This window comes from Hyaena hyaena, unplaced genomic scaffold (genome assembly GCF_003009895.1).
Source record: "Hyaena hyaena isolate Hyena2069 unplaced genomic scaffold, ASM300989v1 scaffold_10, whole genome shotgun sequence".
In the NCBI taxonomy this organism is placed as follows: domain Eukaryota; kingdom Metazoa; phylum Chordata; class Mammalia; order Carnivora; family Hyaenidae; genus Hyaena; species Hyaena hyaena.
Genome location: NW_024080642.1, coordinates 1,353,531 through 1,369,774, shown reverse-complemented (window position 1 = coordinate 1,369,774; position 16,244 = coordinate 1,353,531). Strand labels below are relative to the sequence as shown.

The 16,244-nt window shown below is 42.5% G+C and overlaps 1 protein-coding gene and 1 long non-coding RNA gene across 4 annotated transcripts in view; one reads left to right on the top strand and one right to left on the bottom strand.

Moving 5' to 3' along the window:
• MYO1D (myosin ID) overlaps positions 1–16,244 on the bottom strand; it is a 351,929-nt gene that overhangs the window by 104,006 nt on the left and 231,679 nt on the right. The window lies entirely within an intron of this gene.
• The window catches only part of LOC120245070, an 85,575-nt gene that overhangs the window by 13,778 nt on the left and 55,553 nt on the right, over positions 1–16,244 (top strand). For 2 of the 3 annotated variants that reach the window (XR_005531700.1, XR_005531704.1), the window contains exon 5: positions 14,737–15,323. The exons of the other annotated variant lie outside the window; for it this stretch is intronic. This is a non-coding gene — a long non-coding RNA (uncharacterized LOC120245070). Of the gene's footprint in view, positions 1–14,736; positions 15,324–16,244 lie in introns of those variants that run through there. 3 annotated transcript variants of the gene reach the window in all.

The window sequence follows — 16,244 nt, the reverse complement described above, 5'->3', positions numbered from 1 at the left end:
CGGTTTGTGAGTTCGGGCCCGGGCCCCTCATCGACTCTCTGCTGTCAGCACAGAGTCCCCTTCAGATACTCTGTCCCCATCTATCTCTGCCCCTTCCCCACTCATGCACTCACTCTTGCTCTCTCTCTCAAAAAAACAAAAAATTTAAAAATAGAGAATATTTAAATAATACGGTTAAATTTAAGAAAAGAAAATCTTGTCAGTTTCTATTAAAAATGTGAAGAGGATACAACTCCTTTACTGGGTAAAACCAAAACCAAACCAAAAGTTAACTATACTCTATTTATTTTTTAATGTTTATTTATTTTTGAGAGAGAAAGAGAGAAAGAGAGAGAGAGAGTATGAGTGGGGGAGGGGCAGAGAGAGAGGGAGACACAGAATCTGAAACAGGCTCCAGGCTCTGAGTTGTCAGCACAGAGCCCGATGTGGGGCTTGAACTCATGGGCCATTAGTTCATGACGTGGGCAGAAGTAGAACACTTAACTAACTGAGTCACCCATGTGCCCCAACCATACTCTGTTTATAAAATATCTAAAACAAAGACATGGAAAGATAAAAAATGAAAGGATGGCAAAGATTTATCAGAAAGAAAGTAAGGATGGGAATAGTAATAACAAAGCAAAATCCAAGGCTGGTTTTTTTGTTTGTTTTCTATCAACAAAAAGTATAACTTAAAAAATGAAACCCATCAGTCTTCATGCATTGAATAATAAAGCACTGAAACATATAAATCAAAACTGTTCTAATACAAGAAGAATGGACTGAATTATGATTTTTGTAGGTGGCCAAGTCTTTGGCAGTTCAAGCAAACAAAAAGTAAATGAGGGTGGCAGGAGTCCAAATAATCAATAGATTCATTTAGCAATTAAATGGAACTTCCAGACACATTTAATATGGTCCCTGAAACGTTTATACATATTTATTATGTGTTATGCAATGAAGTAACACCTCCTCCCCAATTACAAAAAGTAGAGTAAGTGACTGGTCATATTCTATAATCACAGTGCAATAAAACTAGGAATCTACGAAAAGGTTAATAACAACAAAACAACTTCATTAGTGGGAAAGAAAAAGAAACACCTCTTTAAACAACCCCTGGACTACAGAGATTAGAGTTGCAATTACAGATAATAAGTTAATGAGAAAGAGATTTTACAAATCAAAATTCACAGATGCAGCTAAAGCTATATTCAAATGAAAACAGGTTGTCTTAGATACTTTTATTATTAAGTAAGGAAGTAAATTAAATATAAAAAATTCAGAGAAAGACTAAAAGAAATCTATTGAAACAAAAATTAGTTAAGAGAAAAGCACATCTTTTCTGTGGATGAATGAGAAAAGCACATCTATAAATCCAACAGGTCTTTCAAAGACCAATTAAAAGAGCCAAACCTTTGGCAGAGTCTAATTAAGAAAATGCATGGCAAACCCACAAATATCTAAGGTTACAAATGAGAACGGGATTCATTAAAAAAAAAAAAGAGGGGGCACCTGGGTGGCTCAGTTGGTTAAGTGTCTGACTTCGGCTCAGGTCATGATCTCATGGTTTGTGGGTTCAAGCCCTGCGTCAGGCTCTGTGCTGACAGCCAGCTCAGAGCCTGGAGCCTGTTTCAGATTCTGTGCCTCCCTCTCTCTCTGCCCCTCCCCTGCTGGCACACTGTCTCTGCCTCTCAGATATAAACATTAAAAAAATTAAAAAAAAAGAAAAATAATCAAAAATTGATTCCTAACTATGAAAACAACCTTTTTTTTTTTTTTAATTTTAGAGAGTGAGAGAGAGAGAGAGCACAAATCTTAAGCAGGCTCCATGCTCAGCACAGAGCCTGCTTGAGATTCTCTCTCCGTCTCTCTCTGTCCCTCCACTCCCCAAAATAAATAAATAAGCCAGGAAGGAAGGAAGGAAGGAAGGAAGGAAGGAAGGAAGGAAGGAAGGAAGGAAGGAAGGAAGGAGAGAGAGAGAGAGAGAGAGAGAGAGAGAGAGCGCTCGCATGAACAGGGGAGGGTCAGAGAGAGAGGGAAACACAGAATCTGAAGCAGGCTCCAGGCTCTGAGCTGGCTGTCAGCACAGAGTCCAATGTGGGGCTCGAACCCATGAACCGTGAGATTATGACCTGAGCTGAAGTCGGGTGCTCAAATGACTGAGTCACCCAGGCACCCCCCGGCTTTCACTTTTTCCAGGCACGTTTGAAGTCTGGTATTTGTATCATTTTTATTTTACAATACTCCATGGTATTTCTTTCCATAGTAGTCTGGTACTTAAATGTATTTATACTTACATCATCACTATAATACTGGGTTTAATTTTTTTCTGACTATCTAGTAATCTTTGAAAAAAATTTCTAATGTTTATTTATTGAGAGAGAGAGAAAGAGAGAAAGCATGCACAAGTAAGGGAGGGGAGAAAGAGAGGGAGAGAAAATCCCAAGCAGGCTCTACACTGACAATGGAGCCTGACACAGGGCTCAAACTCATGAACCATGAAATTGTGACCTGAGCTGATATCAAGAGTCGGATGCTTAACTGACTGAGCCACCCAGTTTCCTCAGTAATCTTTTTAAAAAAATGTTTATTTTTTTATTTTGAGAGAGAGAGACCTTGTGTGCATGAGCAGGGTAGGGGTAGAGAAAGAGAGGGAGAGAAAGAATCCCAAGCAGGCTCTGTGATGTTAGCACACAGCCTCATGTGAGGCTTGATCTCATGAACTGTGAGATCATGACCTGAACCAAAATCACGAGTTGGATGCTTAAGTGACTGAACCGCCCAGGTGCTTCCACCCACTGTGGAGTAGATAAAGGACAGAACAGACTTCCTCCACTGTATAATAATGTTTTGGGACTAAAAACAAGCATCATGACTGAACATAGAGAATTTTTGCTTCGATTTTTGAATACAATTTTTATTTTTAAAAAAATTTTAATGTTTATTTTTGAGAGAGAGAAGAAACAGAGTGTGAGAAGGGGAGGGGCAGAGAGAGATGGAGATAATCTGAAGCAGGCTCCAGGCTCTGAGCTGTCGGCACAGAGCCTAACACAGGGCATGAACTCACAAGCTGTGAGATCATGATCTGAGCTGAAGTTGGACGCTTAACCAGCTGGGTCACCCAGGTGCCCCAATACAATTTTTATGTGAGAGAGACTAAGTATGTTAATAGATATCTTGTACCCCTTATTATTTTTACAAATAGGTAAAACAAGAGTTAAGTGGAAGTTAAAGCATATAACTCTACTCCCACCAAAATACTCCATACAACTTGACCCATCAGTCAAATAAGATTTTTAAAATTGAAGTATAATTAACATAAAATAAAATGCACAGACTTTTAAGTGTACTGGTGGATGATTTTTGACACTCAAGATACAGAACATTTCCATCATGCTAGAGAGTTCCCTCTGACTGTTCTTTTTAAGTCAGTTCTATATTTGTAAGTCAAATTGGCTTATTTAGCTCTTGAGAGATAAAAAGATGAGCTCATTACTTTAGACCTAGAAATCCAAGGGTCCACTATAGTAAGAACAAAACTACAAAATACTGAATTTTCTCCGTTTGCTGTTTTCATGGGTTGTACAACTAGGACTATGAGAATGTTATAAAGAAAGAGTTAGGGGTGCCTGGGTGGCTCAGTTGGTTAGGCCTCTGACTTTGGCTCAGGTCATGATCTCACGGTTTGTGGGTTTGAGCCCCGCGTCGGGCTCTGTGCTGACAGCTAGCTCAGAGCCTGGAGCCTGCTTCAGATTTCATGTCTCCTTCTCTCTCTGACCCTCCCCTGCTCTCTCTCTCTCTCTCTCTCAGAAATAAATAAAATAATTTAGAAAATTAAAAAAAAAAGAACAGAGTTATTCTTTGAAAACAATAAACCAGCCAAATGCTACTATGGTGATCTTAGAGCCACTTAAATTCTTATAATAATATAATGCAAAGTCATTCAAGATTATTTAAAATTGGTGGTTTGGAATTATAATTGTTTTTGGTTGCCTTCTCATAGCAAGATTTCTTGTGATAGAATTTAACTTCATTAGATTTCTCTTTTTTTTTTTTTAATTTTTTTTTTTTTTTATGTTTTATTTATTTCTAGGAGAGAGAGAGAGACAGCGTGAACAGGGGAGGGTCAGAGAGAGGGAGTCACAGACTGAAACAGGCTCCAGGCTCTGAGCTGGCAGTCAGCACAGAGCCCGACGCGGGGCTCGAACCCACGAACCACGAGATCATGACCTAAGCGAAAGTCGGACGCTTAACCGACTAAGCCACCCAGGCGCCCCATTCATTAGATTTCTCTTAACAGACGGACCGTCCTTGACCTCTGACTTCCAGTTTTCAATAACAAAAATTTATGTTGAGGTTATGAACCCACAGTTGTTGGAATAGGTTCAGTCTCACCTTGTAGGACAGGAACCAATGCCAAGTGGAAGTCTACAGTTGCAAAACTGTTCTTTGAGATATAACAGCACACAAGGTCAGTCCCCCAAAGTGCACTGTTAACTGCGTGTCATTTTGCTGTGTTTTCCGCTCCGTATACCTCTTTAGTTCCCTGTTTGCATCTTTATGTCTCTGGCCTTTCTGTGTGTGTGCTGCCCGTGCTTTGTCAGTGAAATTGGGGGGCCCAAGATGCTCACTGTAAATTCCAGAATCCCAAGCAATAATTTCAAGAAGCTAAAGATTTCCGAAGATACGTGAATCACAAGCAGAGGCTCTGACATTTCATGACAAAAGACTCTAATAATGTAATAGAGCATGAGCTCTTTAGCTCTTGTTACTTTAAAGAGAATTAGTCTTTTAAGATGATGATTGAGCCCTTGAAAACCATCAAGGACTAACTAGGGAGGAGAACATATGCTTTTTTTTTTTTTATGGTGTTTCATGTCTGGTTTCCTCTCTGGGGCCTTTTTCTCAGACTCTGTCTTCTTGAATGAGAGGACTCTGTCCCTTGTGTGGCTGATGCTCTCTACATGCACTTTTTTCTGCCTCTAAATATGATTTAATAAACAAAGTCTTGTGTCTACTACTTTTTACCCCCAGTTTTAAGGTTCTGTTCTATGAGTTGGTCAAGGAGAGGAGAGGAAACCTGTGGGAATAACACCCCACAAAGCTGCCATGAAACACAGCAGGAAAAGGCATAGCTAGGTCACCAGGGCCCAGGACTACCCTGTTCCAGAGCCCCCAGGTGGGAACAGGAGGGTGAGCAGGCTGTCGGGCTCAGCCCACCCCGGGTTCGGTGCATTCTGCATCTGTGCCGAGCCTGCCACTGGGTTGGCAGCAAGGAGGTCAGCATGCCCAGGACACCGGTGAGCGGGTCAGTACCACACACAAAGAACATCAAGGGAAGGACATGAATCTACATATGCTTCTAAGGGACTCCATTATCTTGTTTTTCCCCCCTCTCTGACCAAAGGTGTACCTAACACACAAAGAGCTTTCATAAAATCATAGTGGTCACTTAATTTCTTCAGGTATCTGCTTGTACTTTGATATACACACTCGGCCTTGGGGATTTACTCTTCTCTCTTTCTTTGGTTTGAGTGTGGAATTATAATATTTATGCTCTTTTGCTCTCAATTAACAAACTGATTTGGCTGCTTAATGATGGAGGGAATATTCTGTTCATTCTATTCTCCATTCAGAAACTTGGAAGACAGACATTCTGACTTTCTGCAGGACACCTGGTGACTTCATTTCTCATTTTGTCTCTTGGTTCTCTGTTCATCTGTCTCTCTCAATCTCCCTTCTTCTCTCCCTTTGCCTTCTTCTTTCTCCTCTTCCTCTCCCTCTGTGGCCCAACTAGCTATGAATCAGAGACCCTAACTGTGCAAGGTTGTCCCAATGGGACAAAGTTTAGGAAAACGGAGAGTTCACCCACTTACAAACAACCATCACTTGAGATAATTAAGTGCTTGTCCCCTGAGCCCCTATGTAAGGGGGCTGGCTGTCCCGGGGTTGCTGTGCATGGGGAGCCCAAGCTGCTCAGAGAGGGTGGGTGTTGATGCTCTGGGCAGCAGAGCTGGCTCACTTTCCCCAGCCCCAGTGCCACACAAGTGAGCGTTGGAGGGTTCCCATGGTTCCATCCCTCAGTTGTTGAGTCATCCCCAGCCTCTGAGTGTTCCCAGCTGAAGCTAGATATTGTGGAGCTAGGACAAACGGGTCCCACTGTGCCTTTTCTAGATTCCTAACTCAGGGAATCCACGAACATAATAAAATGGTGGTGGTTTCACTCCATGAAGTCTCGGGGGGTTGTTATATAGTAATAGTAACTGGAACTAAAATGTGGAAGGAGGAGTGAGGTGCTATCACACAGCTCTGTATAGCTGGCGCTGGCTTCGGGAAGTGGGGGTAAGCCTGCCAGTGGAATCACGATGGGCTTTTAAGGAGGTGGCTAGTGAGGGCCACAAGGAAAGCAAGGAAAATGACATTTCAAGCTTGGGGATGGGAGACCCTTGCTATGATGCGGCAGAAAATCTGACAATGCTGTTGCCTGTGGGAAGGTCGAGACTGGAAAATATACGAGACAAATTCGATGATTTAGATAAGGATTTCTAGATAGAATATTGAAAGTGCCATCTGGCTTCTTGCTGTCTATGAAAAAATGTGAGAGGCGAGAGTTGATCTTAATAAAGAACTGTTGAGCTTTCATACAAAATTTAGAAGAAATATAAAGAAGCCGGCACTTGCTGGATTTCAAAATACAACTGCTTCTTATTCCCAGCTTCTCCAGATGGCAAATGAGTCTCAAATTAAGAAATGATTTCAGGGCAATGATCAAATCCAGAGTGGGATTGTAAAATCCTCTGTCAAAACCTCAGAAAGATCTAAGGCAATGCTGCATAGAAACTTCCAGACATACTAAAGGCTCTTTAAACATCTTCAGGCCATGTCTTACACATTTTCTCTATTAAACAGTAGGGGCCTTAAAGACTCTTGTGGGCCATGTCTCACAGTAGCTCCCAGGAGCCCAAGGTACTGGAGAGTTCATCTTGCAGAGATCTGCGGGTGTGGCTTCTGTCTAACGCAGTGGATTATAAACTGATGCACAGTATGTCCGTGAATATTTCAGAGGAACTGTATCAGGGTGGACTAAGAGGCATGTTACAAAATGTGACAAGGCTTTTGGACTCCCAGCCCATGGTGGCAGGAAGCAAACTAAGAAGGCTAACTCACAGATGCCAACACTGTATCCTCCATTCCCCATCTCCTGGAATACATGGGGTCTACTGGGGATCCCACTCCTGCATCGCCATTGTGTTGGGTATGTGGGGCCCCTAACTTGTCTTTTCATTTTATTTTTTTTAAAGTAAATTATTTTTTATACAGTTATTTATTTTTGAGAGACAGAGCGCAAACAGGGGAGGGGCAGAGAGAGAGAGAGGGAGACACAGAATCTGAAGCAGGCTCCAGGCTCTGAGCTCTCAGCACAGAGCCTGAAGTGGGGCTCAAACTCACAAACTGTGAGATCATGACTTGAGCCGAAGTTGGATGCTCAACTGACTGAGCCACTTAGGCGCCCCTGACTTGTCTTTTTATTTTATTTTATTTTTTTAAACAGTTTTTTAAATGTTTTATTTATTTCTAGGAGAGAGAAAGAGACAGCGTGAGCAGGAGAGGATCAGAGAGAGAGGGAGTCACAGACTGAAACAGGCTCCAGGCTCTTAGCTGGCAGTCAGCACAGAGCCCGATGCGGGGCTCGAACCCACAAACCGCGAGATCATGACCTAAGCGAAAGCTGGTCGCTTAACCGACTAAGCCACCCAGGCGCCCCAGTGACTTGTCTTTTTAAAGACCTTAAGTTCATAAGTCTTCAGATTGGAAGAACTCTAGCTGAGGAACTGCATCTGACTCAGATGACTGGAGTCTGGACATCAACCCTGCACTTGTGCCATATGGGGAGAATTGGGGGTATCTTGAAAGAGGTGAATACATTCGGAAAGTCAGAGCAGTGAAAAAAATTTTGACCAAGGGGTAGACTGTGGAGGATTGAAAATCAATTTACAAATTCTCCGACGTTCTTTCCACTGAAAGATGAGGTCTCTGTCCTTTCTCCTTGACCACAGACTTGCTTTTAACCACTAAAATGCAACCGAAGTGATGCTGGTGACTTGGAAGGTTAGATACACAAGGGGTGTGGCTTTTGCCTTAGTCACTGGCACACTCGTGCTCTGAGCCCTGAGACACCTGTTAGGAAGTCTGACCACTCTGAGGCCACCATGTTGTGAGGAAGCCATGCATCAACAAAAAGCCTTATAAGGATCTCCAGTGAGCGACCCCAGCCTTCATGTCCTCTTGGCCCAGGTAGCAGTCAGGTGAGGGAATGAGCCTTCAGTAATTCCACCCCCAGTCCTTGGTTCCCCCCCAGCCTTCTAGTCTTCCCACCGGAGGCCTCAAACACTGTAGAGCAGCGATGAACATCTGCTTTGCTGTTTCTCAATTCCTGCCCTACAGAACCCATGGTCATAATAAAATCGTTGTGGTTTTAACTTTGGGATGGATTTTTACGCAGTAATAGTGACAAGAAAATTGAGAAATCTTCATTTTGTAAATGTATAATGGAAAGAATGCATCATTTGGGAAACCTAAGAGTGCAGTCCTTTACAAACAAATATCACTTTCAACAGCTTTTGAAAATTTTACCATGTTGGAAGAACATTTAAGGAAATACCATATTTTAGAAATGTTTTCCAGTTTCATTAAATGTAATAAAATTAACTCTTTTACTTTCTTAAGGATTCAGAGTTGCTATGGGTTAACATCAATTAGTAAATGTGCTTTAAAACAGATGCATCTGCAGGGCTACTGGAGTTCATACAGTGTGCCTCCGGATCACAAACTCCAAAAACCATACCAACATATGTAAACTGCGTGACATTCTAATGGTGAAATAAAACCTATCATACAAAATATGGGTCATGAGCAGTAACAAAAACTGGCTTGGGGCGCCTGAGTGGCTCAGTTATTTTGGCATCCAACTTTGGCTCAGGTGATGATCTTGTGGTCCATGAGTTTGAACCCCGAGTTGGGCTCTGTGCTGACAGCTCAGAGCCTGAAGCCTGCTCCCTCTCTCTCTGTCCCTCCCCTGCTTGAGCTCTCTCATTCTCTCAAAAATAAATAAACGTTAAAAAAAAAAAAAACTGCTTAAAGCCAATATAATCAACTTTATACATAAGCACTTAGTTATGAGCCTGGTACTATTGATCAATGAAAATAACTGTAATCCACTGGCTAAATTTGTATCATTGATTGACAGGGGCTTTCAACCCTTGATTTAAACAGCTTGATGAAGGCAATTCAGTAAAACTCTTCAGTAAGTTTCTAATACCAATTCATCTAACTGAATTAACATGGCAGTAGTGAATTCCAACTTCTTCCAAATATTTCACATCTTGACAGGGATTTAGGGCAACATCAAGAAGAAAATGCACAACTTAGATAATGTTCTTATCGTGAATCAACTTCATGCTTAATAGAATTAAATACAAATTCCGTTAGAAACTGTCATACAGGAAGCTGGGCCTGTCATAGCTTCCTCTATTAATTAAAAACATTTTTTAAGTTTTTATTTATTTATTTTTCAAGAGACAGAGACAATGTGACCAGGGGAGGGGCAGAAAGAGAGAGAGGGAGAGAGAATCCCAGGCGACAGCACAGAGCCTGACATGGGCCTCAAACTCAGGAAACCTCGAGATCAAGACCTGAGCTGAAATCAAGAGCCAGGCACTCAACCAACTGAGCCACCCAGGTGCCCCTCCTTTTGTTGAGAATACCTTGTTTGTGGCATGCAAATTTGGCTATTTCATACTTAGATTAAATTTGTCAAATTCCTTACTAGAAAAGTGGTTAGAGCCTACCAATTCTTGGGTTTGGGCCAAGTGGCTAATTGTTTTCGATTTGCTAAAAATCTCAGGCCTGTTGGAGGTCTCTCTTCTCGAAAGAGTATCTGACGGTTTGAGTTTCCGGATTTGTGTTGCAAGTTGGAATTCAGTAGTTTCGTGAGAACTTGAATTTTAAGTCCAAAAAGACTGCTCTCAAGAAACAGCTCCAGAAATCACTTCAACAGATCTTAATACCAAGCTACATAGTGGAATCAAACTCAGTTTCTTCTGAGTCTTCTCATACTTCATTTCTCATATATTGCAACTGTCAATATGCCTGCTTGTAAGAGGCTGCCTTCTAATTACTGCTTCAGGTTTATTGTGGGCTTGGGAGCAGATCATCAGATGTATCACAAGGGTGCACGAAATAAGACAATGGCCCAAGAGGGCACTCCCTGAGAAAGAGCCAGCAAAGTTTAGTGTGCAACCAGTCATGTGTATTCTGATTATTCAGAAGGTCGAAATGAATTCTGATAAAATTCAGAAGGTAATAATCCACTTACGTTCTATTTATCTCCTATGGCTACAAGGCCAGTGGCTATCAACCTTGGCTGCGTAGTAGAATCACTGAGGATACTTTGGTTTATGTGGTCGGGGACAGCTTTGCACAACTGTGGTTTTTAAAGCTCCCCAAGCGATTCCAACCACACACTGCCATTGACTTAGGTACAACTATTAAGTAACTGGGGCCCACACAAATTATTATTTTAATAAGCTAATTGTTTTACTAATTGAATCACATTTTATATTATCCATTTTAAATTCATCTTTTTTTCCTCTCTCTTAAAATACCAACTTAATTAAGTTACTTTCCTTATTCGTATTTTAATTGAATTTTTTTTAACCTGACAAATTAATGATCCTGTCAATGCAAAAATATTATTCACTCAAAATTTTAGGCTTACTTATCCTGTGTTTGTCAACAAGTTGAATCCATATACACTAGTACCTTTTTCTTTTAGGGATGATGAGTGATTTTCCAGTTGTATCTTGGTCATCTTGGGTACTGTGCTATCAGATGAGGGATCTCATTTAAACCTTCTATTTTAGCAGGCTTCTGCTAAAAATGGACCAGTAGGGGAAGAAGGCACCAGTGCTTTAGTGCTCCATAGGGATGGGAGTCCAGGGCCCCCAGTTTGGTCTCTACTGACACCACCTTTTTTTTTTTTTTTCAAATGTTTATTTATTTATTTTTGAGGGAGAGAGAGGGGGAAGGAGAGAGAGAGAGTGAGAGAGAGAGAGAGAGCACAAATGGGGGAGGGGGGAGGGGCAGAGAGAGAGGGAGAGGGAGAATCCCAAGCAGGTTTTGCGCTGTCAGTGCAGAGCCTGATGCGGGGCTTGAACTCATGAACCATGAGATCCTGACCTGAGCCAGACTCGTGAGTAGGATGCTCAGATGTTCATCTGACAGAGCCAGCTAGGGAACCCCCCCGCCCCAGCCATACCACCTTGGTGGGGAGGATAAGAGGTACCTCACAACCCATAGGAGGGGATGGAAACCTAGGATCCTCACTCAGCCTCCCCTCCCCCCCACGATACTTTGGAAAGGGAAGTAGATATGTACCTTCCCCTGGGTGGGGGTGGAAGTACGGGCTCCCCTTTGGACTCCTTGATACCACCCTGGTGGGGAGGGAGGGATGCCTCTTTACTGCCAGCCAAGGGCAAAGGTGTAGGCTTCCTCTTAGGCCTTTACTGATGGGAGGTGTGGGTGTGGGTGGGGTTTTCTGGAGAAGTGTTGATTATTAAAAAGGTTTCTGTTTTGCTAGGCTGTCCATTTCCTGGTCCTTTTTCAAGAGACAATAAGCTTTTCTTGTTCATGCCTATTAGCATTTCTGGCTTGGGGCTTCTCCAGCACCCAATCCTAGGGTGTATAGGAGGCAAAAGGAAAACTCAGAGAACTTGCTGCACACAGCTTCTCGCTAAGTCCTAAAGTCCCTAGCTAGTCCTAGCTAGTCTATCTTTCAGAGTCTCTGTATGTTTGTTTTATAATATAATGTCCAGGGATTTTAGTTGTATTTAGTGAGAGGGACAAGGTGAAATACATCTATTGTATCTGGTCCAGAACTGGAAGTCTGAACACTCTATTCCAGATTATACATGCAAACAAATGAGAAAATGTGGTTTTCTCCGTAGGGAGTTTATAATGCAGTGGGGGGATCAGGAGGCACACATCACATGAGTGGACAACACGAGCCTTGTTTGGGGAAAAGAGGCTGCAAGTTTCTGTCTTGTTAAAATATTGCTAAGTCTCAAATGTGAATGTCAAGCTTAGACCTTTCTCTGGCGCTCCAGATGGGTATTTCTGTGTGTCTGGGGAAAGCGCAAGCAGGGGTGTCCCAGAGGGCCCATCTACTGGACCTGGCCCAAAGGAAACTCATCACCTTGCCTTAACCAACCTCCCTTAACAGGCCCTTAGCTTCAATTAAGCACCACCAGTTATACCATGTCCCAAGCCCAAAAGAAAGGGCAGGATAGGATGAAAAAATTATCTAAATTAACACAGATAGAAAATGAAACTAGTGCCTGGCACAGAGAAAATATTTTTTTAAAATGTTAACTTTAAGATATCTCAGAAACGTCCTATGGCTTATCTCTTCCATTTCTGGTGCCACTGCATCCAATGAGATTACTCCAAGAGTCTCTGAAATGGTCTGTATTTCACCAGCTTCTCCGTATTTCAGTCCGTATATTTTAATGCTGTCAGAATTTGCATCCTAAAAAAGAAGCCTCCTGCAGCCACTGAAAATCTGTCGCTCTGTGCTGCCAAAGGCGGTAGTTCACACACCCCATTAAGAATTTGGAAAGGGCAGGGGGTGCTTTGGTGGCTCATTGGCTTAAGCGGCTTGGGCCATGATCTCGTGGTTGGCTGGAGTCCCTCACTGGGCTCTCTGCTGTCAGCACAGAGCCCGCTTCAGATCCTCTGTCTCTTTCTGCCCCTCCCCCACATTCTCTCTCTCTCTCAAAAATAAACATTAAAACAAAAAAAGAATTTGAAAAAAGTAGGACAAGATTTCAGTCAAGAAATCAAGAGTCGGTTAAGAGCTTGTGATGTGAACCCTGCATGGGATTCTCTCTCTCTTCCTCTTTCATCTCTCCCCCTCCCCTTCCCTCCCTCTCTGTGTCTGTCTCTCAAAATAATAAACTTAAAAAAAAAAAGAATTTGAAAAAAGCTCGGGCACCTGGCTGGCTCAGTCAGAAGGGCATGTGACTCTTGATCCCGAGGTCATGAGTTTGAGCCCCATGTTGGGTGTAGACATTACTTTAAAAAAAGAAAAATAAAAAATAATGTAAGTCAGATTATGTCACTCTTTAAAAAGAAAAAAAGAATTTTGATAAAAGCTCCTAGTGGCTATTAAAAAAAAAAAACTTAAAAAAATGTAAGTCACATTATGTCCCTTAAAAAAAATTTAGGGACGCCTGGGTGGCTAAGTCTGTTAAGTGTCCGACTTCAGCTCAGGTCATGATCTCGCAGTTCATGAATATGAGCCCCACCTTGGGATCTGTGCTGACAGCTCAGAGCCTGGAGCCTGCTTTGGATTCTGTGTTTCCTTCTCTTTCTGTCCCTCCTCTGCTAGCACTCTGTCTTTCTCTCTCTCAAAAATAGATTTAAAAAATTTTTAAAAAATTGACAAAAGCTACAAGTGCCCAGTGCAGAAAAAAGCAGAAGTGATTGTATATACATATGAACCCGGGAAACTCTTCCTTTTTTGAGAAGCCATTTCTACCCCTCCACAACATGTGCACAGCAATTCATGCTTATCTTTGTTTTAGCATTTAATAATTTGTACCATGATGATTTCTGTATGTTTGCTTCACCTACTAAACACTTAGGAGGTGTTGAGTCTTTCTCATCTTTATTTTCCCTAGTACGTAGCACGGTGCCATAGAACCAAAGTAGATAGCAGATAATCAAAAGGTACCGGATGTGTGGAAGACAATGAGAGTCAAAGGCAGAGATTAAGTCAAAGGGTTCTCTTGGCTCAGGAGGTTCTGATGGTTCCCATGTGTTCGTCTATCAAACCCATGCCCTTAATCACAGCCTGCAAAGCATTTTCTTCCTGGTTCTACCTGGTTGCCTTGCAAGTAGTTTCCCCCTCACTTCACCTTCTCTAGATGTTTTCATCTACTCTCTGGCTTCAGCTACCACACATTAATTGCTTCCAAATCTATGTCTCCATTCTGGATTGTTCTCCAGACAGTCCAATGTCACTGGGCCGATTTTATGTTCCTCACCACCTGAAATGAGATTCATTTAGGACTGGACTTACTTTCATTTCCACCCTCTCCTGCCACAGCCCTGCTTCCCTCTGCACTTCTCACCTTGGTGAGTAATCAGCACCGCCATCTGCCCAAGTTGTCCTGGAGAGAAACCTAGGAAAAAAGACCCTTTTCTCTCCTCAAGACTACGGCCTGTCGTTTCTACCACTTAAACAGCTCTTGAATCCAGCACCCTTCATTTCTTAACAGGAATATTGCAGCTTCATAATTGCTTTCCCTGTCTCCAGTCTTGAATCCTTCAACTTATTCACTGACACCCATTTACTGAGCACCTACTGTATGATAGTAATGAGAGTCCCTGACCCTTCTCTCATGGCGTCTCTGTTCTAATGGGGTGTCTTGGGGAAACGGACTACAAACAACTGTGTCATGTGAAAGGTGGTGACCCAGTCTATGAAGAAGAATAAAGTAGCAGTATAAAGGCATAGCGAGGCCCAGGATGGAGTTGGGGGTATCATTCTAGAAGATCCCTTTGAGGTTATCTGGGGCAGGGACCCTGATGCAGGTATCTGGGAGAAGAACACTCCAGGCAGAATGAAAAGCAGGAGGAAAGAATAAACAGTGTGGACACGAGTGTGACGTTATCTTACTCCTCTGGTTTCTACAGGCACGAGACTGCCAGTTTGCAAGGGGGCGAAGAGCTGCTTGTAATTCTTGAGTGTTTTGCTATGTGACAAGAACTACACTAAGGACTTCACACGCGTTTTTTTCAGGCTTATTTACATGCATCTTATATGAGACTCCAACACTCTGCTGAGGTGGGTGTTTTGTTAAAATGGGGCACGAATTCAACAAACCCCCATTCTCTTCCATGCATCCTACCACGCGTGTTGGCCAGACCCCACTGGGATGTGATTTCTCTTTTATCCTTCACCATTTGTAGCGCAATACTCCTTAAATGCAAAGTCAGATATGCTCACAACTCAACAAGCTTGGTAAAAGGGTAAGGCACAATGGAGCAGGGATGCCGGAGCAGTCATCGGAGGGGGCTTCCTGAGGAGCAAATGACGCTCCATCCACAGAAGCCAGAGCAGTAATTTAGCAAAGTCAACAGAGATGATGCTGAACTTGTCAGCTTCGCTTGCCCCACTAGATTTGCTCTCACCCCTGGCACATTGTATGGATGTTTTTATTTAGATATAATTCTAGTAAGATGAAATATTTATGCCTGTTATATTAAAAAGTCAGATTCTCCCTGGAGTGGCCTGGTACTTCATTATAATAATTCACTGTAAAGGAAGTTTGCTCTGCACTCAACCAGTAACAGAGAGACAAGTTCATTTAATACCTTTGAGTTCAGGACTAGGATAGGGTGCCTCCCAGTGATGTGGGGAGGGTCAAGTGAGACAGTGTATGCAGATGTCCATCATAAGGGATGAGAGCCATCACATCTGAGGCAATTTTATTGTTATACTACCCTTGCTTGTTTAAGGAGACTCTTCCTTTTGAAGTTGGACGCTTAACTGACTGAGCCACCCAGGTGTCCCAAGGAGACTTTTCTAATAAGACAGTCCTCACACATAAGACCATAGTCAGTACCTTAAAGAAGATTTGATTTTTGATGCAGATGTTAAGACCTCACAGCTTTCTAGAAAAAGCATACACATACACATTTTCTCTCTCTTTACTCCTTCTCTCCCTGTCTCTCTGTTGTGTGTGCACACACACAAAAATGTAATGGCAGAAGTGAATTTTGGGGTACGTACAACTTTTTTTAAAAAATGTTTTATTTATTTACGAGAGAGAGAGAGAGAAGGGAGGGATGAGCAGAGAGAGAGGGAGACACAGAATCCAAAGCAGGCTCCAGACTCTGGGCTGTCAGCATAGAGCCTGATGCGGGGCTCGAACCCACAAACCGTGAGATCATGACCCAAGCCGAAGTTGGACACCTAACCAACTGAGCCACCCAGGTGCCCCTAGGTACAACTTTTGACAGAGGTTTCTGAGAAATAGCCAGAACAACAAAAATGAATATATTTAGGGAACAGAATAATTAGATCAGTGGTTCTGGGACCTGACTACATACTGCACTTACCTGAGGAGCTAAAAAACATGCCAATGCCTACATCTGCCCACACAGAGTCCGTTTCATTGGTCTGCTGTGTGTGGCCTGGG